The sequence below is a fragment of the Pipistrellus hanaki genome (assembly GCF_964339955.1).
Source record: "Pipistrellus hanaki genome assembly, chromosome: 1".
NCBI lineage: Eukaryota > Metazoa > Chordata > Mammalia > Chiroptera > Vespertilionidae > Pipistrellus > Pipistrellus hanaki.
Window position 1 is genome coordinate 38,017,371 of NC_140503.1, and position 26,210 is coordinate 38,043,580.

Below are 26,210 nucleotides of genomic sequence, written 5' to 3' on the forward strand. Positions count from 1 at the left end.
GAGCAGCCCAGGCCACAGATGGCAAAGAAATGAAAAACAATATTCAGAGAGCAAGAATCTTCTAGAAAGCAGCCAGAGAGTGTTAACTGCATAGTTAGAGGGTTCTCTGATTATAGAGCCCCTTTCCTATTGGCCTGCCTCCCAGCAACCTCATTTCGAGGCAGGGCTTGAAAAGAATGTGATTATCATGCAGATATTTCCCATGGCCTTCCTTGAAGACCTTGTTCCTCACACATAGAGGACCAGTGGCTGTCATAACCTAGGGGCCCATGGCCTCAAGTGTGCAGGCTAATTGCATTCTCTGTCCACTTGGTCACTTTCAACTCCATCTGGCCTTTCACCAAGGAGGTCCCTGCCCACCCAGAACCAGGTAAGAAGGGACCACAGGCCATCGTTACAGATAGGCTTATGTCCCTGCAAAGCAAAGTTGATCACTAATTCACCACCTAATAACTTTTCCATCAATTCAACTCAGTTTATTTCTCCTTCTTGAAGAGATCTGATTCCAGGGGATTACTTGGTTCCACCTTTATAACCTGCTCCTCTGACACCTTACTTCTCACATCCTTTTACACCACCGGTTTACTCCCACAATTCCCCTGGACTTGTGCAAAGGGGTAACCCTGACTCCTACATCTATTTCCAGCCCCGTGAGCTCTAGGAGCCATCACTGCCTGACCTGAGGAAGCCTCTTTCCTCTTCAGGATCATCAAGCCAAGGAACTCACACATCTCCTGACTCTACATGAGTGAATGCTGGGACCCCACTACATCTCAGTCCAGGTTAAACCTGACTGTCTCACTCTGCTAGTAAATCAGGAGTGCACAACATATATTTCTAAATCACAAAAGGCCAAAGCTCTTCCCTGGCCCCAAGGGTTCTTGGAATACACCACACAATACTAGTAAGTCAACCTTCATTCTTAGAATGGCATCCCTCCCAAAGGAGAGACTCCATCCTGGTATCACCACGTACACATTTTAACACTATTTGCTTGTTCCCTTTGTTTCTAAGTTTTGTTGTGCAATTAATTCTCAGATATTATCATTTTCAGTGTCCTTATGATGTGTCATTAATGTATCATAGTCCTGCCTTGTCCTAGCTAATAAAAGAGTAATATGCAAATTAACCATCACTCCATCACAAAGATCGTCATGCCCATAGCCACAAGATGGCAGCGCCCAGTCCTCTCAGCCCCACTGGAGCCCCCCAGTCCCAGGGGGGCAGCTGCTGAGAGGGGCAGCGTGAGCAGCTTGGTGGAATGCTTGCTTCATTGCTGTGGATGGACCTCTGGGCCACAGAGAGCCTCTGGGCAGTGGACACGGAGCAGCCAGGCCCCGCAGAGAGCTACTGTCACATGAATTTGTGTGCAGGGTTACTAGTATTTTAATATATGACTTTTTGGTTTAAGTACGTCTGTTTAGACGCACAATTAAGTTTATATCTGTTAGGATTATGACGTTTGTGCCATCATTTATCATTCTTTATTTCCTCTTATTTTTACTATTTATTACTTTTGCTTAATACATGCCATTGGTAGTAATTAAATGTTATATATATACTCTCTTCTCCTTTCTTTTGAAATATGTTTGGAGGAAAGCACTGAGTAAATCTACTTCTACTTAACCCAAATCTAAATACCAATACACACATACACACAACTGTGACAATCATCAAATACATTTTTTTCTGTTGGTTTCTAGTTATAGTCATAATAAACCCAAAATTCTTAGGCTTCTCTCCATGAGTAAAAGAAAACACTTGCCTTCATATCTCATTCTCAGTTTCTGGACTGTTATTCTGAAACTTCTAGTTTTTCTTATGGGTCAGAAAGATATTCTTACCCTACTACTTAACAAAGCAAGTTAACCTCGCCGAGATTGTTTTCCCATTTGAAACAAGGGAATCAGACCACCAGGGTTTTTAAAGATTAAATGAAATACTGTTATTGTAAAAAAATGTACTACATAGTAGCTGCTCCCTAAATATTGGTTACCTTCCTCTCTTCCTTTTAAGTTTTAGATCACAATTTAACTCTGCAATGGGACTGTGATCAGAAGCATTGATCCTTCCTATCTAGTGTTTTTAATCTCCAATCTTGAGAGTTAACAAATCAGCCACTATATAAAGAAATTCCTGTTTTGGACCCAAAGTGTCAGATCAGAGATTCTTTAGGGTTGATGGGATATGTGAACATATTTCTTTTGCTTTCCCAAATGAATGACATCTTGCCTAGATCATTTTTTTTTTTCATAAAAAAGAATTGCAGATGTTTCACTTCCTTGGGGAGTTCATGGTCTCAATTGTGGCTACATCTGAAAGCAGTATTTTGAGTGTTATCTGGCTTTCCCATCCAGATGTTTTTAGATTTCTTCCTTACTAAAATTTGAAAAATAATGTCTTCATATTTTTCTCTAGATGTTAGTTTCCACTGATAGGCTAACACTTTATACTTTAAATTGTTAATTATTTAAAATCTATTTTTTTTCTATTGGCTCATGTACTTATTATTTCTAAGTTAAAATACTGTACTCACTTCTAGAAATGAATCATTTTGGTCTGCCATTATTTACTCACTTTTACATAAGCCATGTAATATTGTATTTCATCCCATACTTATTAAGCACACATTGTTAATTAACTGTTTAGCAGTTCTCATTGTGAACTCTTTACTTCTTGCAGAAATGTTTTCCTATTACAGGAGAAGCCACTTAACCATCTTCCAGGTATACTCTGCCTTGTAGATGCTTGACATATAAATGAACAGATGTATTTCTAGAGGGATACTCAAAGGAACATCCCTCAGAGCCATGTTCTTCCAGGGCCGGGATAAAACAGAAAGTTCTGTAATGCATTTTTATAGTAGACCGGGAGCTGGAGAGAATGTAACAGAAAAGCCAAGATAAACACACATACTGACATAAAATTTGTCAAGTCACGTTGGGAAGCTTTATTTGCTAAGTTATAGCAATAATCAAAGGTAACATTTCTGAGTAGCATTACCTAGAGTTTGCTCTCACTCTAGGCTAATACCTTTTCTTCACTTTATGATTTCAACTAAATGACACCCAAACTCAGACTTTGGCTAGTAAGATTTTTCAAGAGCAGGCAAGGGGCGGGGAGGAGACGAGCCTTTTTCCAATGACAAAAAAGGAGCCGCAGGAAACATTGGTTTCTTGGGAATGGGCCAGGTGGAGCGCTATTTCCAGAAAGGACAACGTGGGTCCTGATTCAGCAGCTGGGAGCATTCTGAGCAGGGCCGTGTGTCACCAGTTGAAGGAAGACATTAGAAAGGGAGGAAGTCTCTCCTCGTTCCCACCCCCCACCAGCTGTGTGAAACCACTACTCATTCGGGGCTGCTGGCTTCTTTTCCTTTCCAAGGATTATTTTGAGTATTTGAACCTCTGTGCTTAGCTCTATCTACTGCTGCTAGGATTTAGTAAATAATCTGATTTAGCTAAGATGCTTTACTGGCAGGATATCCTGTATCTAGTTTAACTAACTAAGGCTAGAGGAAGGGGTGATTAGATAATCTGACTACATGTTATTTTTAAAAGGAAAGGAAAAGACAAAAAGTCAAGGTAGCTACAGGCCCTTTATCATCTCAAGTAAGTCAAAATGACATGATACCAAACTAGCTCCCAAAATACCACTCACTGCAGATGTGACTTTTGTACTTCCTAACGCTAGCAAGTTCCACTTTGTGCTTGAGACCTGGAAATGCAGGGGCGGCAAATCAATGAGGTAAACAGCTGTAAGTTTTCCCTTTAGCAAACAAAAATAAACTAAATTTACTGCTGCTATTGAATATTTTTATCCAAGCAAAGTTTCACAGATTGCTTTTTTAAAAGTGATCAGCCTTGTTGAAATATAGTACACACACTATAAAATTCACTATTTTAAAGTATGTAATTCAGGAAATTTTAAAATACTTAGAGTTGTGTATCTATCACCACTTTCAAATTCCACATTTTCAAGAGAAAATCGTACTCGTGAGCAGTCATTCCCCACCCCCACTTCCCTACCCTCCAACCCCCTATCCCAAATCCCCTGCAACCAGAAATCTACTTTCTGTCTCTAAGGGTTTACCTACATTGGACATTTCAAGAAATCAAATAATAATGTGGACTGTTGTGTCTGGTTTCTTTCATTGGGTACAATCTTCTCAAGGTTTATCCATGTTGTAAGCATGAGTCAGTATTTCAAGCATGAGTCAGTATTTCATTTTTATGGCAAATAATATTTTATTATAGAGATTCACCATAATTTCATTCATTCATCAGGAAATGGGTATTTGAGGTGTGGCCTCCAGCCTGCTTGTTTATGGTAAAGCACAAAAGTAACCTAGGAAACCAAAGCCAGAGATTAATGAACACAATTACTTTTATATCTGCACTTATATCCAATTCTTGAACATTGTGCTACTCCTGAACGATGTTAATGGAAATGTCAGCTCTGGTAACATGAAATATGTGAATTTTTTTCCTCAGACTATTAATAAGAAAAGAAGAAGAGAAACAGAATTAAGACATAATTGAGCAATTTATTCTAATAGGGGAACAGATAGACAGACTGTGATACACCCATCCAACAGACCACTACCCAGTAATAAAAGAAATAAATTACATGTGCCCCCATGTAATTATGCTGGGCAAAAAAAAAGCCATTTTCTTCTAGAATTTTATAATACCATATATCACTGAATTTATATAAAATTCTAGAAAATGCAAATTCTTCTAAAGTGACAAAGCAGATCTGTTGCCCAAGATGAAGTTGGGAAGGAGATCTGGTTATGGGACAAGAGGGAACTCGGATGGGTATGTTATCTTGATTGTGGCAATACTTTTACGGGTTCATGCATTCAAAATACAACTGTTTTAAAAACGTATCATTTACTGTATGTCAATAATATCTCATGTTATTATAGCCCAATAAAGCTATTAAGAAACAATATTACTTTAAAAGTGAGCATACTCCCCACCCCCAAAGTGCTTTAATGACTACTGTGTGAAAACCACTGCCTTCATTTCGCATATAAGGTTTCAATTAATTTTATAACAAGTCAAAGTACTGTCATTTTGCACATGAGACCTGAGATTGAGGTAGTTCAGTAATTCACCAAGGTGGCTACAGTCTACCATATTAAGCTGAGACCTCTTATTCTTAACAACCAAATCCATGTTCTTTTCACTATACCACACTGCCTCTCACAGTTCCTATTACAAACCTAACTCTTTTGTCTGAAATCCCTGGGTCTGAAGTCCCTAGGTCTGAAACCCCAGAAATCCCCCAAAGTCAGGGGATTTTTCTGGGACACAGAAGAGGATTACAATTTAGGATGTGGCATTCCAAATTTGTTTTCTTTTGCCCATCATCATATGCTGCCACAAATACCTCTCCAGTTATGGGTATTTATTTGATTCAGTTAATTTAATCACCTTCAGCGGGTCAGAGTGGTTAATCTGGATTAGATCAAGGCAAGTTGCCCTGGTCCATGGGTCAAAGGACTGACAGTAGTTAATCTGATATGAAAAGCAAGCTTGACAAAACAAAACAAAAAACAAAAAAATTTAAATAAATAACTGGCCATTCAACCCACTAGCTGGGCATTGTACTTCTTTGGAACAATAGTCACTCCTTTGATTAGAGGAGACCCAAGGATGTGGACTATTCAGAGTTGTATCTATTTTTTGCTGATCCCTTCACCAGACTTGAACTTAAACTGATGCTGTCAGCTCATCTCCGAATAGATCAAGCATGAGGGTGATTTCCCTCCTCCAGGTTATCTTTCATAAACAACTGAACTCCACCCAAATGCTACCATTGTATTGAGGCCCATTTGAACATGAGTTATGACTTGGATTAAGTAAAATTAATAAAAAAGTGGAAGTTGGTTAAAACAATTTCTTTTTGCAAGAGCGTTAGATTTGGGGAAGGAAAGGGTGCCATTTCTTTTACACAAGACTTTCATAATGAAGGTTAACTGTGCTGGATATTGTATGTTCCACTTGCCCTTTCCGATTCAGCCCCCATTCTGCTCCACCCAGTTCTACGCCCTAGGAGACTAAGCAGTATGGACTCAGCAGCAGGCTACCTTGTTCCTTGTCTTCCCGTTGGGTTTGGCCAATGGGAACACAAGCAAATGGGAAGGAGAGAGGAGAATCATTTTCGGGTAGTTGTTTTCTGGGATCCCTGCCTTATAATCCAACTCTCCCCCTTTTTTGGAGGCTGCAGCTCCACTCAGGCGGCCCTCTCCTCCCAGGCCTAGTCCCTTCAGGCCAACTGGTGGTAAAGGGGCCCTAGAGACGTGCACTCACTTGCACTTCCTTTTTACTCTCCCCTTGTGTTTGTAAGCATTCTCTTTATTAAGCTCTGCTAACATCAATCAATTTGAAGTTGTCAATTGATTCCAATGCTGCTGACATTTTCTGAGGGCTGTTCAGAGAATGAACTTACCCCAAGTCGTCAGTCGATATGAAAACACTGACATTTATGGGGCTCATGTCACACCCTGACAAAGATAAACAATGGTTAGGTAAAGTGTGGTCAAACAGCAGTGACTCAACCTTATTGCACTGGCCACTGTGTAGCTCCAAGGCATAGTCACATGGATTTACAGGAACAGTAAAGGTAGAGGATATGTCTCTCGGATTTAAAATGTAAGAGATGTGAAACATGTTCAGGTTGCTATGTCATGCTTCCTCATGCTTACAAATCATATTTCCAAGGTGATCATATTTCAAACTTTCTCCATATGCTATTCTACTTAGATTGAGATTCTAAACCCACTTTGGGGGTTTCAATTATCCAATATGAAGAAAGAGACGTTTGCTACAACAAAAACTGCCTAGTAGCAAATCTACAAGAGAGAACAGGTTTCACAGGTACTACCTGTTTTCCTTCACTGATAGGTATTCATATGTAGTACAAATGCTATGAAAGTGACTGATGCTCCCTGTTCATGAACACTCTATGATCTCAAGTAGGTTTTGATTTCTTGGAGCTTGTGTCAAAGATATAGAGCCTGGCTGTCATGGCTCAGTGGTTGAGTATTGACCTATGAATCAGGAGGCCATGGTTTGATTCTGGTGAGGGAACATGCACAGGTTGCAGGCTTGATCCCTGGTAGGGGCATGCAGGAAGCAGCTGATCAATGATTCTCTCTCATCAATTATGTTTCTAGCTCTCTTTCCCTTTCCTTTCCTCTCTAAATCATATATATATATATACTTTTTTTTTTTTTTTAAAGATACAGGTCCTTTAATAAAAACAATGGATCTTAATCTCATCTAAGCTCAAAACAACTAACCTCCCATCCCTGGAATCACCCCAACTATATCACTCCCAAATGAAGTATAATTAGAATAGCTACTTTCTGTTTTCTTTTCTTTGATGACTTTTCTCTGATGAAGCCAAAATGTCATTTAGCATGAATATGTAAAATTCTTTTAAGTAAAAAAGCTAAAATATTAAAATATTAACATGGTGCTTTGTTTATTTTTGTTTGGTATGTATGTGTGTGTGTTTGCCTTAGATTAGGCCACAGACAGAGAAGAGAAATTCTTAACCTGAATCAGCAAGGTAAGAGTCATGCTTGTATTCATTCTGAGTATCTGCAAGAACTTAAGAGTATTTCTAAAGGAAATCTGGGGAATTCTGGCAGCTCCCATTTAATTCTGCATAGCACCAGATGGCTCTGACAAGGCTCTCCTTATTTTCCAAATGAGTGTTAATTTCATTCTTTCAACTTTTCCTAACTCAATGGAACACATCAATGAATAATACTATCTTGTCTTTATACAGCATTTTGCAATTTACAAAGTGCCCTCCTATTTATTATTTCAACTGATCTTTACAATGCAGCAGCCCCCTCCACCCCAATCCAGTTTTGCTTTCCACAGCTTCAGCTACTCCCAGGCAACTGCAATCTAAAAAGATTAAATAGAAAATTCCAGAAGTAAACAATTCATAAATTTTAAATTGCAAACTGTTCTGAGTAATATAATGAAATTTCATGCCAGCCAGCTCCATCCCACCCGGGACCTGAATCATTCCTTTGTTCAGAGTATCCTCACTGTATACCTACCCACGCCTTAGTCACTTAGCTGTCTCAGTTATCGGATCGGACTGTCATGGCACCACAGTGCTTGTGTTCAAGTAACCCTTATGGTAGCCTAGCTCCATGTCACAGTGCCTACGTCATTCACCTCACTTCATCTCATCACATAGGCATCGTCTCATTTCATATCATCCCAAGAAAGAAGGGTTAGTGTAAAGATATTCTGAGGGAGAGAACACATTCATATAACGTTTATCACAGTATTCTGTTGTAACTGTTCTATTTTATGATTAGTTATTGTTGTTAATCTCTTACTGTGCCTAATTCATAAACTTTATCGGAAGTATAAGGAAAAATCGTGTATATATAGAGCATTCGGTACTATCCGAGGTTTCAGGCATCCACTGAGGGTTTGGAATGTGTCCCCTGTGGATAAGCAGGGACTACTTTAGTTCAGATGTAGTCAGGGCAAATATTATACCCCTCCATTTTACAGATGAGGAAACAAAGGCCTGGAGATATTAGTCAAGACTCGTTTAGTTGCAACTTAAATTAGCTTAAGCAAAAATATGGGAATGTATTGGCTCACATCGACTGGATTCATGGACTCTGTTACTATGTTCTCTGCTTTTATCTGTCTGTTTCTGTCTTTCTGTCTCTCTTTCCCTCTGCGCATTAGATTTCATTCTCTCAACAGGCCTTCAGTGCTTCTTACTGTCTTAGAACCTCTCTTCCCTCAACTTGAGCTGGGAAATTCCAGCGGAAGAACCTATTGTCTACCCTTTGAACCAGCTCCTGAGGTCAGGGCTTCCCCAGCCTGGGTCAAGTCCCCGCCCTTGTGGCCAGTATTACGCAAACAAACAAACAAACAAACAAACAAAACAGGAATAGACAAAGCCGGTGAGGAGGTTGTGGGGAGAGAGCCAGCCACCCTAATTTGCATGCATTCATTAAACAATCTGCCCAGGGGACGGAATCAGAACAACTGCATAAGGGATCTTTGGACTGCAAGTCCAGCATGGCTCCCCTTTCCAGCGCAGCTGGTCACTGCTGGAGCCACAGCGTGTTCCTGCGCCCGGCGCTTCCCATTCCCGCAGCTACCAGTGTGGATTGCCGGAGTACAACCTAGAAAAGGCTCGTGTTCTAGTCCTGAGCCTGTCACCCTTCAGCTGTGCTTGTGGGCAAGCTACTTAACCTCCTGGACCACAGCTTCCTCCTTGGTAAGGCCAAGTAAACAACTGCTGCGTCACAGGGTCATCAAAAGGATAAAGGCAGATAATGTGCTCCGGATGCCTTGGAAAATCATAAAGCACAACCTTAAGGTTTATTCCCTAAGTTCTGCATGCAAATTCTAGGGAGACCAAAATTCCATATTGCCATTCTGCAGTTAACGGCTCTCTCTACCACCAGCCCACTGAAAGCATCACGCTGGTTCTGACATTTTTACTTTTTCAGTTTTAAAAGACACATTTCAAAAAGAAGTCTCCCGGAGAGTTTCAAATTAAAAGATGTCGTTCAGAAGAGAAGCTCAGAAACAGATGGTTTATTTTTTTTAAAATATATATTTTATTGATTTTTTTACAGAGAGGAAGGGAGAGGGATAGAGAGTTAGAAACATCGATGGGAGAGAAACATCAATCAGCTGCCCTGTGCATACCTCCTACTAGGGATGTGCCCGCAACCAAGGTACATGCCCTTGACTGGGATTGAACCTGGGACCCTTCAGTCCATAGGCCAATGCTTTATCCATTGAGCCAGACCAGTTAGGGCAGGAACAGATGGTTTAATGGCACTTATCATAGTCACTTTCAAAAAATTCTGAAACACGTAAGACACTATTAACAGTGGTTACCTCTAGGGGGTGGGGCTAGAAGCTGGTGTTTGAAAAGAAACTTGTTTTTCATTTATTCCCATGTCTACTACCTGGATTTTTAAAATCACACTCAGACATTCATAATAAACAATTAAAAGCATGGTTATCAGAGAAAATAAATATAGTACATACCCAGTATAGTGTCTAACATCAAAAACTTTCAATGCATTCTTGTTTGTTGATCATACTGGGTATTCCTAGTTACTACCTATCCAGCAAAGTAAAGTCAACTTCACTAGAATAAAAGCCAGCTTTCATCTCTGTGAATGTGTGTTTTCCATTAATCATTTTGTTAGGAATGCTCATTACCACCTGCTGAGGAGATGGCTTTAAATTCTTACACCTTCAAACACTAACAATAAAACCTCCTTTCTTAATTCCCGATTATAAAGCACAGTGCATGTGGCTGCCACTATTCTTGGAAGCTCACTTCCTTGCAAATAGTAGAGGATGCTGGGCTTCTAGGAACCATGCTGTTTTATATATGGGGGTTTGCATGATGTTTTCTAAGAAATTAAAGGTTATATAGCAGCAAAGGCCAAACCCAAAGGCCAGATTTAAATAGTATTTTTTCAAAATGATGCAATGGCTATGAAGTTTGGATGCTAAGCACTGGCTAAGTGCTATACTGGTTGCCTAGTTACATCTCTGTAGAAAGGTCAAAATTGTTGTCTCTGAATCTAGAAGGAATAAAAAACCTTAACGTTTCATCATTAAACCAAAGATTGTATGTAGAAACCCAGCAGAGTCATCCCTTAAACAAATTGGCATCAGACTTTGACCAGGTGACAGCCCTGAAACCTGCCTAAGGAGGTATTTTCCTAAAAACATTTCTTTATATGAAATTTGTTTTCATGCTCACATTTCATTAAAGTTACCACATCTTTCCATTTTATCATATCCAATTGTGATCTGCTATTATAGGGTATTAAAAAACTTTCCAGCTTCAATGATAAAACCTCTATCTCAAGAGAGGTGGAAGAAAGTCCACTGTTTTAAATTCTTTTACTTAAAAACAAATTTTTCTTGCAAAATTTTAAGAGAAGGAGAAACAGTCTCTTTAAAAAAAAATCCCTGGAAGTTCAATTGATATTTTTTAATTGGAAAATTCACATAGTATTTACCATCTTAAAGTGCACAATTCAAAGGCATTTAGTACATTCACAAAGAGGCGTAGTCATCACTTCCGTCTAGTTTCCAGACCTTTCCCCTGTGCCAAAAATACCTTGTACCTGGAGTAATCATTTGGATCTCATTTATACTTACTCTCTAATTTCTCTTCAGAAAAGAATACAAGTTCAGTTTAAATGACAACATCATGATTTGACCTGCTTTCATTTTTGCTACAACTTGTTTGATTCACACAAAAAACACACAACAGAAGTTCAAAGATGAAATAAGGCTGGTCTTAAAATAAAACCAAGATTGGGAGTCCTACAAGAAAAGAGCCCCAAAAAGAAATTGAGGAGAATATCAAAATAATTCACAATTCTATCCAATTCCTACCCTTGTCAGAAACCCAGATCCTACCCTGATAGTGCTCAATCTTTTTATGGATTAAAAAAAAAAAAGGATGAAAAATTGAAAGAGAATTCTTTGAAGCTATCAACTAGGACAGTTTGGAAGATAGGGGACAAATACACACATACACACAAATCACCATCAACTCTAAAAGTCAAATATCTATTTGGAAAGAGCTAATTTATTGCTCTTTCAGGTACACTTACAGTCCTCTGCTTAGTCCCCATGGCTTAGAGAGCAAAAATCTCTATGGAGACCATAAAAATGTAAGGGATGAGGGCCTTGGACCTTTAGTATTCCTGTTTTCTCAGGCTGATTTTGCAATGGATAGAGTCATTTACATCACTAAGTCGTTTATGCTCTACAACTGGGAGGTCAGAAAGCACCAAGTTCTTGGTGCTGAATAAGACTCCAAGCCATTATCCATTCCAATCCTTTCCCCTGGGAGCATTCAAGTTAAACTTCCTAATCTTTGCCTGTTCCTGAATGAATAGTCTTAAGGGAGGTGGAGAGGGGAGTTCTACAAAAGGCAGAATTTAAAGTAAGAGAGCTTTATGATGTTTTGGGAATCTTGGATCGTATAATTTCCATACGTGCTGACTTGCCGAGAAAGATTCAACGAGGTCCTGTGGTCACCTCAATAATGAAGTCATCAAAGCTGTGATCATCAGAGACATCGTGCAGGAGTTTGCTGGTGACACTGGAGAATGGCAAGGGCAGGCTATGACATATAATATTTCAAAAATGCTGTTTGTTCTTAGCTGTGAATCTTAGTTTTGTTTTGTTTTTTAAGTTGATATGGGCAAACACATATATGTGGATACGTGTTCTAAGAGTTAGATTCACCCTTATTGTCTACCCAAACCTTGAGGGTTGTTGTCATTGTTTAATTCAATCAACATTTCTATTTTAATTCATCAACATGACAGCCACTTTCCACCAGAGCCATGTGTCAGACATCTGGGTTGACCAACTGTTCCGATCTGTCCCGATATTATCTTAGTTTCAGCACTGAAGGTCCCATGTTCAAGGAACACCTCAGTTCAACAAACGAGGATGGTGTGTTGCTCTACCGAGAGCCCTAGCTTTGGCCTTCAGATCTGCATTGCTGAAGGGTCTAGAAATGAATAGAAAGGGGATTGCTACAAAAATAGGTGGGAAAAACATTAAATTTCCATAAAAAACAAACTCTATCCACATTCTATTCTAGAGATGGTTTTCAAAAAAATTTAACCCAGAGATTGATTTCATTCACTAGATTAAGAAATGCTTTCTTACGTTGTTTGGGATGACCTACCTAATGTATGGAGGAAATGAAACCATCCCTAGAAATTAGTAAATACAGCTATAGTGAGGCTTTGACATAGTATGTTATTTTTTCCATCAATTTTCACATTTTAGAGCCTAATAAATAAAGTATAAGATGGTAGGCAGACATAACAGCATAAAATAAAACTCTTACATTTCTTTGCTGCTATTCAAAGACCTTGGAACCTGCACACTGTAGGTAAACTTTTCCGAGTTGGAGAAGTGCCAAAAGCAGCACTCTCCAGGGGCCACACGGAGAGTAGCAGGAAGCCTGGCCAAGAATGGAGCCCATGGACTTCAACCTGTCCACTGACCCCAGGCCAAACACTCCAAGAAAACCAAAAGCCTTCAGTGCCTCTATCTAGAAAATAGGATTTGCAGAAACAAGACAAGGACCTGCTTCATCAATTTAGGAACTCTAAGGCTTCTCAACCCAAACAATAAAATGTTAGATCATTTTATCTCTGCTCCCTGAAGCATTCCTACCTTCTAAAGAGATTAGAAAAATTAATTACTTTGGAGTGGGCAAAATAATAGCCCCCAAATAAGAACAAGTCCTAATCCCTCGAACCCATCAATAAGTAACGCTAGGTGGATAAAGGGACTTTGAAGATGTGATTAATGAAGAACACTGAGAAGGGGAGATTATCCTAGATGATCCAGGTGTTCCAAATCTTATAACATGGGTCTTTAAAATAAAGTAAGTAACTTTTCTGCCTGAGTTCAGAATTAGACGTAATTACGATAGAAGGACACAGAGATGTGATGTTGTTGCCTTTAAAGATGGGGGAAATCAGACCCTAGAAGCCATAAAAGCCAAAGAAATGAATTCTTCCAGAAAGAGACTCAGCTCTGTTGACCCTTTGCTTTTAGCCCAGTGAGATCCCTGCACAGCCGAACCTGCAAGCAGAACTGTAAAATAATAAAATGGTTTCCTTTTATACCAGTGTGTGGCAATTTGTTACAGTAGTGACAGGACAAAAAATATTCTTCATCATTGCTACTATTTAATTTGCATGATGCCTTAGTAGTATTTTGCTTTAAACCCAATATTTGATTGTTGCTTACCCAGTGTTTCATTTTTGCTTCTCTGCATAGACTTAAAAAATAGATTTTAGCACTGGAGCAAATATGCTCGCAATCCCTACGACAGTACAAAACACCACTTCTTTTTACACGTCTACTTTATTTAGTTTCTTCCTTTAGCTTGTTAGCGCGGAGACCACTTACATAAGGAACCACTGAGCAAAACTGAAACCAATAATTTTGCAAGGAGCAAAAATGCTTCCAGGTGAGTAGAAATTCTGCTTGGATTTAAGCTATTTAAAAACATGTATTAGCTTGGAAGTAATCAACCCGAATGTTAGACAAAGAATGTCAAATACTTATATAACAGTCTTCATTATTAGTAAGATTTGGTAGAACATAGGAACAATTCAACCCTCACCTGTAAGATATTAAATACTGAACTCCAAAAGAACCTCTTTACGGAGTAGCAAAAGCTATACATGGTCTTAACCAGAGATTCTCAGGCCTGGCTGCACATTAGGAAGCTTCTAGAAACTGCAGCTATCCAGGCCCCTGGCCCCAGGATTCTGATTCACCTGGCCTGGGGAGGGTCTGCAGGTGAACTCTTCCCTGGAAATTCTGATGTGCAGCCAGGACTGGGAACCACTGCTCAGTATCCGCCTATGAGCAGCCTCTGGGACATAGCTACCTGGATGTGGCCACTCCATGGAGTTGAAGCCTCTTCCTGTATTTGTAGCCCCGTTATCACGACCCATATCATCTCCCAAAAGGGAGATCTGGCAGTTACTCCAGATGTCTTCCTTCCTTTACTTCTCATCCTTGATCAGCAATTCCATCAGCTCTCCCATATCAGCCCTTCATTTCCTAACCCAAGATCTACTGGCCTCCCTTCCTTTAGTCTCTCTCCATGGCTTTATACGTTACTCTGCAGCCTAAGGAATTATCCTTAAAAAGAATTATGTCTCCTTCTCTGGCTTCCCACTCAAAGTATTGTAGAATCCACTCTTGAGCTTGGCCCTAGTGTTCCCAAGCTTCATCGGCTTGCTTCTCAAGCTACATCTCTGTAGTAGGCCACTTCCCAAGCTGAGGCTATTGTTAACTTCTAAAGGTTCCACTGTGCTTTTTGGGGACTTGGTGTATTTTCCTTATTCCCGGAATTCCTTTCTATAACTTTTCCTTATTCCCAGAATTCCTTTCTATAACTTTTCTCATCGATGGCACTTCATGTCCTAGCTCAAATAAATGCTTCTTTGTCCATCAAGCCTCTCACCAAACTCCCCACCACATAGGTCCTCTCCTCTCTCACCCAGAGCACTCTGATCAGAGACTTCCTATTTGCAAGCTTCTCTCTCCCATGAGACTGAGCAACTCTGGGGCAAGGCCTGTGTGTTTTTCATCTTCATGTTCCCAGAACCTGCTATTCACTCATATGTTCATTCATTGAACAACTGTATTAAATATACACTGAGTGGCCAGATTATTATGATCTCTGAACTCATAATAATCTGGCCACTCAGTGCATATCCTATATAGTAAAAGGTTAATATGAAAATTGTCCCCTTGACCAGAAGTTCAGCAGCAGGCAGGCCAGCCAACTGCCCATGGACTCCAACCATGCACGAATTCATGCACCAGGTCATTCATATATATATATATATATATATATATATATATATATATATATATATATATATACACACACACACACACACACACACACACAGAGTGGCCAGATTAGTATGCATTCAGAGATCATAATAATCTGTCCACTCAGTGTATAACAAGTGCCAGACACCTTGCTAGACACTAAAGGCAAAATGCTTTCTCAGAGCTTATATTCTTGAAAGGGGGGCAGGTAATTGAACAAATATTTATGTTAAAATAAGAAGGTACATGAGAGGGTTGGGAAAAGTGTCTTGTGTTTTTAAGTTTCCAGTATATTCAGAAGTGAAAAAATGTCAAAATAGGTTTTAAAAACTGTGGCACATTTTAAATGTTTACATTTAACAATTAAAATTATATGATGAGTGTCATCTTTTAATTTTGTCAGAGTATCTCCGACAGATAACCTCATTTGGAGATGTCAGAAGTCCAAATTTGAGGACTTCATAAATGTGAGGTGGGAAAATTGGCTCTCTTATTCTAAGAAGGTTCTGACACTAGTAGATAATAAATATTTGCTGAAAGAATAAATGGATGAATTACTAGCTCCAGTAAACTAAGTCAGTTATAATAGGTTTTATTTCTTATTAGTATTTTACTGTAGCCGCTAAATAATTACGTAAATAAATATTAAAGATTCAACAACCAAATTCAAGCCACTGTCATAATAAACCAATGGGAAAAGAAGAGAAGTGGGTGGGGGTATAAATAAAATTATACTGGCTGTGAGTTGATAACTGTTAAAATTAAATGAGTAGGGCTATGGACGGCCATTATATTATTCTCTTGATTTGGGTATGTGCTTAAAATTTTTCATAATAAAGTGAAATTTAAAAAGAGAGAATGGCAATCCAAGTCACGGACTAAAGGAAACGGTATATCTTGGTTGGGGCGAACACATACATTATCACCTGTCTCAGCAATATGGAGACCCAAAGATTACAATGGCTTTAGCTAGTTTCAAAGCCAAGTCAGCTTCTTCAAGGAGAAACCCCACCAGCATTAAACTGCCCCTTTAATGCAGTTATTGTTGTTGCTTCTGGAAATGTACTTACAATGTCTACAACCAACCTGTTAAGAACAGAGCTCACCCCTCTCTTGAGCTAATAATCTCTGATTTACATAACATCTCCATTTCCCAGGGCATGTTCTCAACAGCTGCAACCACGTCGTCATGTTTAGTGCCACAGAAATACATTTTATTAAGGCAGCGACCTCACAGGCTCTCCAACTCGGGTTTAAGAAGAAAATCGGGGAATCTGTGTGAGAAATCTGGTTTAAACTATCAAGGAAAGCCATCTTCCCCCTTTAAATCCTGAAGTCACGTCAATATTGCTACAGATGCTATGAATGTTTGATAAATATCACATGTCCAATGCTTTCCTCTGTAGCATCACTTCAGACACTTATTTTCCTCTTGAACTTCTGGTGAGATTCAAGATCCTGGAGGAAAATACTTCAAAAGCCTTACCTTTTCAGTGCCCGAAGCCTAAAGCTCACTAGACGATCCCGGGCTGTCAAGAAAGCAGAGAGGAAAAGGTATTGTTTAGAAAAAGGAGAAATAACATGATATACACAAGCTGAACAAGCAAATGGATGTTTCTGTGAACGGGATTTGGTGGTGATGGCCACATGGCTGCAAGAGCAGGGAGGTCTGATAGGTTTATACTTCTGAGTCAAGAAGCAGACATCTTGTTAACTCTTTTTCTTTTAAGAGATATATTTGTGGAGATAGAAGCTCCTTTCTTTGCGAACATCCCTAGCATGCAAGAAAACATGAAAACACAAAGTCGAGGGCCCTGGGGAGAGCCGAGTTCTTCGTGACAGAGGCTGGGTACCGGTGAGATGAATAAAAACAAGCTTTCCCCTCACCTAACCCGATTGGCTCCCAGCAGGACCCAGGTGACAGAGATGGAGCACACTCCTTCTCTAGGTGTTGGGGTTGGAATTGGAGTTCCATTTGTGAGTATCTAGCACTTTAAGAGGGTGGGTGGATAAGTTAGTAGTTTTAAAAGCATCTTTAGCATCCAAAGCTTCTGTGAGCTGTTTAAAAGTAGAGATTCCTATACACCAAGGCACTAGTGACCTCTGAGGAAGTTGAGCAGATTTGTGGCCTAATTTTGCATATTTAAGGAAGTTCCCATGCTCAGGAGCTTCTTTATTACTGAAAAGCTCCTCAGCACCCAGCTCAAAGGGAATCACCTCTGCCCCAGGAAGTGCTTTACCAGTCCTCTTTTGTTGCATCTCAGAGCAAAGAGGTGCCTCACATCTAAAGTACTGACTAAGGGTGCAAACCCAATTCACATTGCGTCCTAAGGAACATCAGTGTCCCTAGCGATCTCACATCGCTTAAGACTGGCACATGTGCTATAGTCTCAACCCAACCAATCACAGTCCCAGGTGACTTTAAGGAATCCTATGTTTTTTAAATAAACCAACATTATTAGGAAACTGTTACCATGATTAATGACAGCAAAGGAATAAGAATAATAACGAAAGCACAAGGTAAGGGCAAAAACAACCTATTTTCAGAGAATGAACCCTAGAGAGAACAGTGATTAGTGGAACTAGCAAAATGAGCCTGTCCAGGGTGCTCCAGCAACCTCATGTGTTATTGGCAGCAGCATGAATCAGCACAACTTCTTTGGAAAGCAGTTTGGCAGCATTTTGCAAGATCCTCAAATATATTCTCAGTCATTTTCTTAGTGATGCTATTCCTTGACTTTATTCAAAAATAAATAAACAAAATCCAAAATTATAGACAATAAATTATTACCATGTGTTAAAAAACAGACTAAATATCAAATACAACCTATTAAACAAAACAAAGACTCTACATGATAGCACTTTAAAAGTGAATTAAAAAATTTTTAAGCGATAAAAAATGCACATTTTATAGAGTATATGTATATTTACAAATCAACTAATGTTCTAATATACATATTTATAAATCATGATAACTCTAATACATTTTACGTATTTTTCATAAGTAATATTCATTTAACATATAATATGTAATATTTTCTAGTAAATATTATATATAATCTTACTGATATATAGTTTTTTTCTAGAAAAAATTATTAGAAAGAGATACATACAAATGTAAACAGTGTATTATCTCCTTGTATAGAATAATGGGAGTAGCAGAAATTGTTATACATGCCCCAGTATCCTCTCTTTTTATTCCATGCTTATATTGAATTCTAAACTATCGGGTCTAGTAATAATTAATGTCGTTTTTAAACATTTGTTTAAAATCTTGCTTGGCGTTGACTTGTATTGACATAACCTTCAAACACGTGGTATCTACAGAATGTGTGAAGTGCAATTAACAAGTTTTGCTTGAAAAAGTTTGTGTTTGGTTTGGTTTTTGTTGCAGAACTAGGGCTAAGAAGATGGCGGATGAAGAGCATATTCGGCACTGCATGCTTTACGAGTTCCAATTAGGAAGAAAAGCAAGTGAGGCTGCAAAAAACATCTGTAGTGCTCTTGGTCAAGATGCAGTTAGCGCCAGAAAATGCCAGCGTTGGTTTGAGAAATTTCGCGAGGGAAATTTTTCGTTAGATGACAAGAGTGGTCGAGGCCGTGTGTCCAATTTTGATCAAGAAGCTCTTCAAGCTCTTTTGGTGCAAAATCCTCAAATTACCCAACAAGAGCTTGCGACAACTTTAAATTGTTCACAAAAAACAATTTCCAATCAATTGCGTGCACTTGGCAAAGTCCAAAAGTTTGGAAAATGGATTCCTCATGAGTTGACCGACAACAACCGTAATCAAAGAGTCACAATTTGCAGTTCGCTCCTCTCTCGTCAAAACCGTTTGCCGTTTTTAGAGCAAATTGTTACCGGAAATGAAGAATGGGTGCTGTATGTTAATTTGAAAAGGCGGCCTCAATGGTTGGACAAAAATGAGGCTCCGCAGCCCACCCCAAAACCTGACTTGCATGCGAAAAAAGTGATGTTGTGTGTTTGGTGGAATTTTAAAGGAATTCTTCATTATGAACTTTTACCATCTAACCAAACCATTACCAGTGCAGTGTATAGTGCCCAATTGGAAAGGTTAGCCCAAGCTTTAAGAGAAAAAGAACCCGTGCTGATTAATCGGAAGGGCGTAATTCTTCACCACGATAACGCACGACCGCATACTGCAAGAATCACTGCTGAAAAACTGCGCCAGTTGGAATGGGAAGTTCTCCCTCAACCTGCATATTCTCCTGATATTGCCCCTTCTGATTACCATTTGTTTCGTTCTTTGCAAAACTTTCTTCTTGGAAAAAAATTTAATAATGAAGAATGCCTCAAAAATGCATTGACCGAATTTTTTGCATCAAAATCACAAGAATTTTACAACAGAGGGATTAAAATGCTTCCTGAGCGTTGGGCACAAGTAGTAGAAAACAACGGCAACTATATTGTTGATTAAATTTTGTTGTATTGTTTAAATAAATTTGATTTTAAAAAGTATTAGAAAACGACATTAATTATTACTAGACCTAATAGCACATACCATATACACGTCAAAAATAACTACTTTCCCTAGCCTCCCTTGATGCTATGTGCCCATGAGTCAAAGTGCAAAGGGATGCTACAAAAATGATATGTGCAACTTCTGGGTCATGCCTTCCCCTTTCAACTTTCTCCCTTCTTGATGGTTATAGTGGGGTCCTTACGGCAAGCCACGTTGGACCATAAAGCAAGGGAAGCATGCTAGGGATGATGGAACAACATGACAGCAGAAGCCTGGGTCCCTCCATTCTGTGGAGCAGAGCTATCTTACCAGCCCTGGACCACTCACCTCTGGATTGCTATGGGAAAGGGAAGTAACTCCTAACATGTGTTAGCCACTATCAAATCAGGTCTCTTACACACTATTCAACCAACAACCTAATTAATAGAAAGGTCATTTTTTAAAAATATATTTTATTGATTTTTTACAGAGAGGAAGAGAGAGGAATAGAGAGTTAGAAACATCGATGAGAGAGAATCATCTATCAGCTGCCTCTTGCACACCCCCTACTGGGTATGTGCCCGCAACCAAGGTACATGCCCTTGACCGGAATCGAACCCGGGACCTTTCAGTCCGCAGACCAACGCTCTACCACTGAGCCAAACCGGTTTCGGCGAAAGGGTCATTCTTGCCGAAACCGGTTTGGCTCAGTGGATGGAGCGTCAGCCTGTGGACTAAAAGGTCCCAGATTCGATTCCGGTCAAGGGCATGTACCTTGGTTGTGGGCACATCCCCGGTAGGGGGTGTGCAGGAGACAGCTGGTCGATGTTTCTATCTCATCAATGTTTCTAGCTCTCTATCCCTCTCCCTCTCTAAAAAAAAAAAATCAATAAAATATATTTAAAACAAAGAAAGGGTCATTCTTATTTTTTCTTTATAACTTAAGTATTTTCCAATTTTCCCCTCAGTTTCCAAATTTTTCATAATCACCATGAATTAATTTGATCATCATAAGAAAATTATAAGTTAAGCTTTGCTTACTAATGTTAAGAAAATTGACCCTAGCTGGTTTGGCTCAGTGGATAAGAGCTTCGGCCTGTGGACGGAAGGGTCCCAGGTTTGATTCTGGCCAAGGGCACACACCTAGGTTGTGGGCTCAATCCCCTAGTAGGAGGCGTGCAGGAAGCAGCCGAGAAATGATTCTCTCTCATCATTGATGTTTCTATCTCTCTATCCCTCTCCCTTCCTCTCTAAGATCAATTAAAATATATAAAAAAGGAAAATTAAGATAGCCCAGAATAAGTTTGGCAACATGTGCCTTCTCCCCACCTATGAGAATAAATGAAATCTCTACTTATGAGAAGTAGTTATTACATCCTATGCCAGTACACAGATTACACATAAGCTCCGAGTTTGTATGACCTTTAGTCACACCCCATGGCACTTTATTTGAAACCTTTTGAAAAATAGTTTTAATAGGGACAGTTGTTTAACTCCAAATAAATATGCTTTAAAATCTGCTTGAGGAATACTCTAAAAAAAAAATAAAATTGTAGACAAGTATTTATAGTACTTACCCCTTATCCATGGTTTTCTTTCCATGGTAAACCATGGCTTAACAATATCGAATGAACAATCCCGGAAATGAACATCTCATTAGGTTTAAATTACATGCCATTCTGAGTAGGGCGATAAAATCTCACACCATCTTGTTCCATGCTGCCTGGGATGAGAATCATCTCCTTGTTCAGTGTATCCAGGCTGTCTTTGCTACCTGTCCATTAGTTGCTTAGTAGCCTTCTCAATTATCAGATTGGTTTCACAGTAACCCAGTGTTTGTGTTCAAGTAGCCTTGATTTTACTTAAGAATGGCCCTAAAGCACACGAATCACAGTGACACTGGCACTCAGATATGCAAAAAAAGATGTAAAATCTTCCTTTAAGTGAAAAGATATGTAAGTATAGGAAAAAGCAAACATGGCTCAGGTATCCACTGAGGGGATCTTAAAATGCATCCCCCCCAGATATGGGGCACTACTGTATATTTTAAGAGGCTACCTACATAGACTTGTCAACGTGAACTAAGAAACATTCTTTTAAAAATGTGCACTAACTCATACCTTTCCTTTCAGGGTGTTTTTGTTCCCCATCATGAATCATAATGAATCACTCTTGCAGCAATTCCACTGGCCCAGTAACTCTGTTGACTGCCCATCAACAGTGTTTTTTGTTTCGCTCTCCCCTGGAGGGGGGACAGACTTGGCAGAGCTCATAGAACCTGCCTGCTCTCCTCTGTGACCTAGGGGGCCAGCATTATTAGATGACTGTCCGAGTTAAAGGAGTCACATCTGCTCCACAAAATGCAGGAAAGATACCTGGTCTCCTTGGGAACCACATCTGAAACAGTGGCCTCACGAAGACCAGTCTCTAACCAGCTTAGAATAATGCACTGAGGGTCCTTTAAATCTGCAATAATGGCCAAAACTGGTTTGGCTCAGTGGTAGAGCGTCGGTCTGCGGACTGAAAAGTCCCAGGTTCGATTCCGGTCAAGGGCATGTACATTGGTTGCGGGCACATCCCCAATAGGGGGTGTGCAAGAGGCAGCTGGTCGATGTTTCTCTCTCATTGATGTTTCTAGCTCTCTATCTCTTTCCCTTCCTCCTCTCTGTAAAATATCAATAAAATATATTAAAAATAAATAAATAAATAAATAAATAAATAAATCTGCAATAATGTTATGCTAGTGGCATTTCGTGCCTTTTAGAGGATCATTAAAGCTCTGTGCACCTGATTACGAGACAGTTCACCAGGCAGGCCATAGAGGTTTATATGGAATTAGAGGCCCAGTGCACGAAATTCATGTAAGGGGCTGGGCCTTCGCAGCCAGCCCCTCACAGCCTTGGCCAGCCCTCACAGCCCTGGCTTCATCTGCAAGGTCATCCAGATGGTCATCCGGATGGTCGTTCTGCTGTTGGGCCTATTTAGCATTTTAGCTCTTTATTATATAGGATTATATATCAGATTAAAAACCTTCTTCCCAAGAGAATACCAAATGGTCCTTTTCTCACCTGTGACTCACAACACCCAACAGTAACATGGCCAACTCAGATTCAACAACACAGGCAGGATGCCAGGGTTTCTTTACTTCCCTCTGACGATGACTGTGCCAATATGCTCTCAAGAACACCCTATATGCCTTCCTGCAATAATTGAAGCTGATAGTCCAAGCTCTGAATTCTCAGTTTCTCTCCCCTTCTCCCCTTTACTGGAACACAAGCAAGCCAACGCCACAGGCCGAATCACCATGGCAACAACACGCACCGTGATGATGAGTGTGTTTGTTTTTTAAAATGACTCACAGATTGTTCCCCCCAGAAGCTCCAGACACACAGGTTTCTGGCTGGCTTAATAAAATCTACCCAAAGTTTTCTGATAAATGTCTTGCCTCTATTAGCATAATGGAGATGATGGAGAGAGTTTCAAGTCAAATATGTCCTTTTCCTTAAGGATGAAAAAAAAAAAAAATTCACCTGGTTCCTTAAACACTCCAAGATTAATCAATTTAAAACTCAAGCTAATAGTGAAACTAATTTGAGTTTGTACACTGGAGATAATTAATCTGTTCCCAATTTAAATAATTAAGGGATTTCATAACAGTTTGAGGGACCCAAGTGGAATAATCAGGAGTAAAAAATATCAAATAAAATAGCCTAAATCTGTGGCTACATGGTCAGTCATATGTAAAGTAATAAAAAAGAATAAGTACCTTAACACGGAGATGTTTTTAAATTAATGTCCAAAATAAAGACGTTTATTTTTTAAATGCAGACATGAAAGAGTCCAGCACATTTAGGAGAACTACTTCCGTTTATTTACTCAATGCATATTATTTAAGACCTTCTGTATATAAGCAACAGTGTTCACTGGAGCATTGCAATAGCCGTTAGGGGTTAGGGAAGGCTATTTTATTACCAGAGAGGAGAGCCAGGGCACGACAGAGTGCATTATCTCCTGTCAGCCCCTTTGCTTCACAAATCACTATTCAGAATACGCTCCGGGCGAGAGAGACCATTACCTAATGATTCTATCGGGCCTAGCATTCAAAGTCATGACTTTAGCATCATGGTGGACTCCCTCAAAGAAAAAAAAAAATGCTGGTAATGTTAGTTTGTTGATTTCCTCTATATAAAGTGGAGATAAATCTTATTTTATAATAAATTTAACTAATTTTTATATCAATCTGTTTAACTTCAAAGTCTAAGTTTCCTGATGCTTATGTGTAATACAACATATAATATGCATGTACACACAAAATAGTCACTAAACATTGCTATCTCCAAACAGCTACGTCTTTTATGTACTGTTACTATATTTTTCCTCTAGAGTTTAAAGTGTATTCAATAGGATAAGCTAGTTTATACTGTGGTAACAACAACAATAACAACAAAAAACTAAGAACCAAAATCTCAAGACAGCAAAGCTTATTTCTCACTCTCACTACATGTCCATTATGGGTCCATGGAGGGACTATCTCTGTGTTGTCTTTAAGACTCAGGCCTAAGAGAGCAGCCATGCTTTCTGTGCCTCCACAACTGCCAGTTACCAAGGAATGTGCTTATACCCTGGTTCTCACAAGATTCTTCCTGGAAGTGATAAACGTCATTTCTGCTCACATTTCACTGAACAATATAGGATACATGGCGACACCTAACTACAGTGGACAGAGAAACATAAACTTATCATGAATTGGGAAGGAAAACTGGAAATATTTATGACTTAGCACATGGATTACTGAGCAAATAGCACATGTTTGAGACTGATGCTTGACTAAGTCAACATGTGACCGTCCCATACAAATAGACTCCCTTTAGTGATTACTTACCCCAAGTTCTGAGCACCTGTGACTGCTATTGGGCCATAATCATTTCTGCTAGAATTTGGTAATAATTCTGTGAATAGCCCTAACCGATTTGGCTAAGTGGATAGAGCATCGGCCTGTGGACTGAAGGGTTCCAGGATCGATTCTGGTCAAGGGCATGTACTTTGGAGGCACATCCCCCGTAGGGGGTGTGCAGGAGGCAGCTGATGGATGTTTCTCTCTCATCGATGTTTCTAACTCTCTATTCTTCTCCCATCCTCTCTGGAAAAAAAAAAAATCAATAAAATATATTAAAAAAAAAAAAGAATTGTGTAAAGAGAAGAGAATAAAAGACACCCTACTCCAGCATGTGGTAACAGTACCAATTATACTATTATAATAATAGCTATACTTCTGAATAATTGCTGTAAGTCAGGCACTATGCTAAATAAATGTTCTCTATACATGATATCATTGTCTCCTGACAATTTTGTGAAGTAGGTTTTGCCATTATAATCTCCCATTTAATAGATGAGGAAACAGGGATATAAATTTTAAGCAACTTGTCCAAGAAATTCTGATTCCAATGTCCTTTAGTTACCATGTTATCCTGTGTAGGAAGCCTTAGGATGTTATTTTTTTCTACACCATGGTATTTTGGAGTTATTTTAAGATACAATAAAAGACAAGTTGTACCATGTTTTCCCCTAGGACTTTTCACCTTTGCATAGTTAAATATTTTATTATTTTAATTTAAATAAATGTTGAGGTTATTCTATGTGAACACAATGGCTATGGGTCTTCCCTCTCTGAGAGGTCTAAAACTGTTAACTAAAACTGTTAGTGAAGTGTCTTTAGTGCCTATAAATGACAGGGTTTCCTAAGCACAACCATCAATCATGAGGTTTAAAAAGATAACAAAGGACGAATTGAGTTTTCCAAGGAAAGCCTCAAAAATGAGGGAATTTTTTTCCCTGCTTAAATTTTTCACCATTTTTTTCCCTATGGTTCTGCACAGATCAGACACATTCCCTTTTCAAACAGAGCTCTGTTGGCAAAGCCTAAAAATTAACTTTACTTTCTGTTTTAAAATGCAAATATAAGAGTAGGAAGCACTCAATCATTTATTACAGAGAAGGAACTCCTACCATGAATACCTAGTCTGTAATGATGAGGATGCACAGAAATACACTTAGAGATGAGCAGTCAAAACACTGCAGTAATGTCAATTCCCGGAAATTTCCCTTTTTCACTGTTGCTGCTTCACAGATTCAGCCTCTGAAATAGAATACCAGGGTGGAAGGTAGGAACCAAGAAAAAACTGCAACAAGAATGAAACTGCAGGTTGCCTCCAGAGTTAGAAAGTGAAAACCTATTTGTGAAATGACTCATAATCGAAAATTCTAGAGATGACTCCTTCTGTTGCAGGTGCTGCAATCATCAAAATGCATCCCT

At 39.2% G+C, this 26,210-nt stretch overlaps 1 protein-coding gene across 1 annotated transcript in view; it reads right to left on the reverse strand.

Moving 5' to 3' along the window:
• Positions 1–26,210, reverse strand: part of GNG2 (G protein subunit gamma 2) — a 106,040-nt gene that overhangs the window by 67,578 nt on the left and 12,252 nt on the right. The window contains exon 2 of the mRNA XM_084888383.1: positions 16,924–16,966. The gene's annotated coding sequence lies outside the window, so the exon portion shown is untranslated. The remainder of the gene's footprint in view (positions 1–16,923; positions 16,967–26,210) is intronic.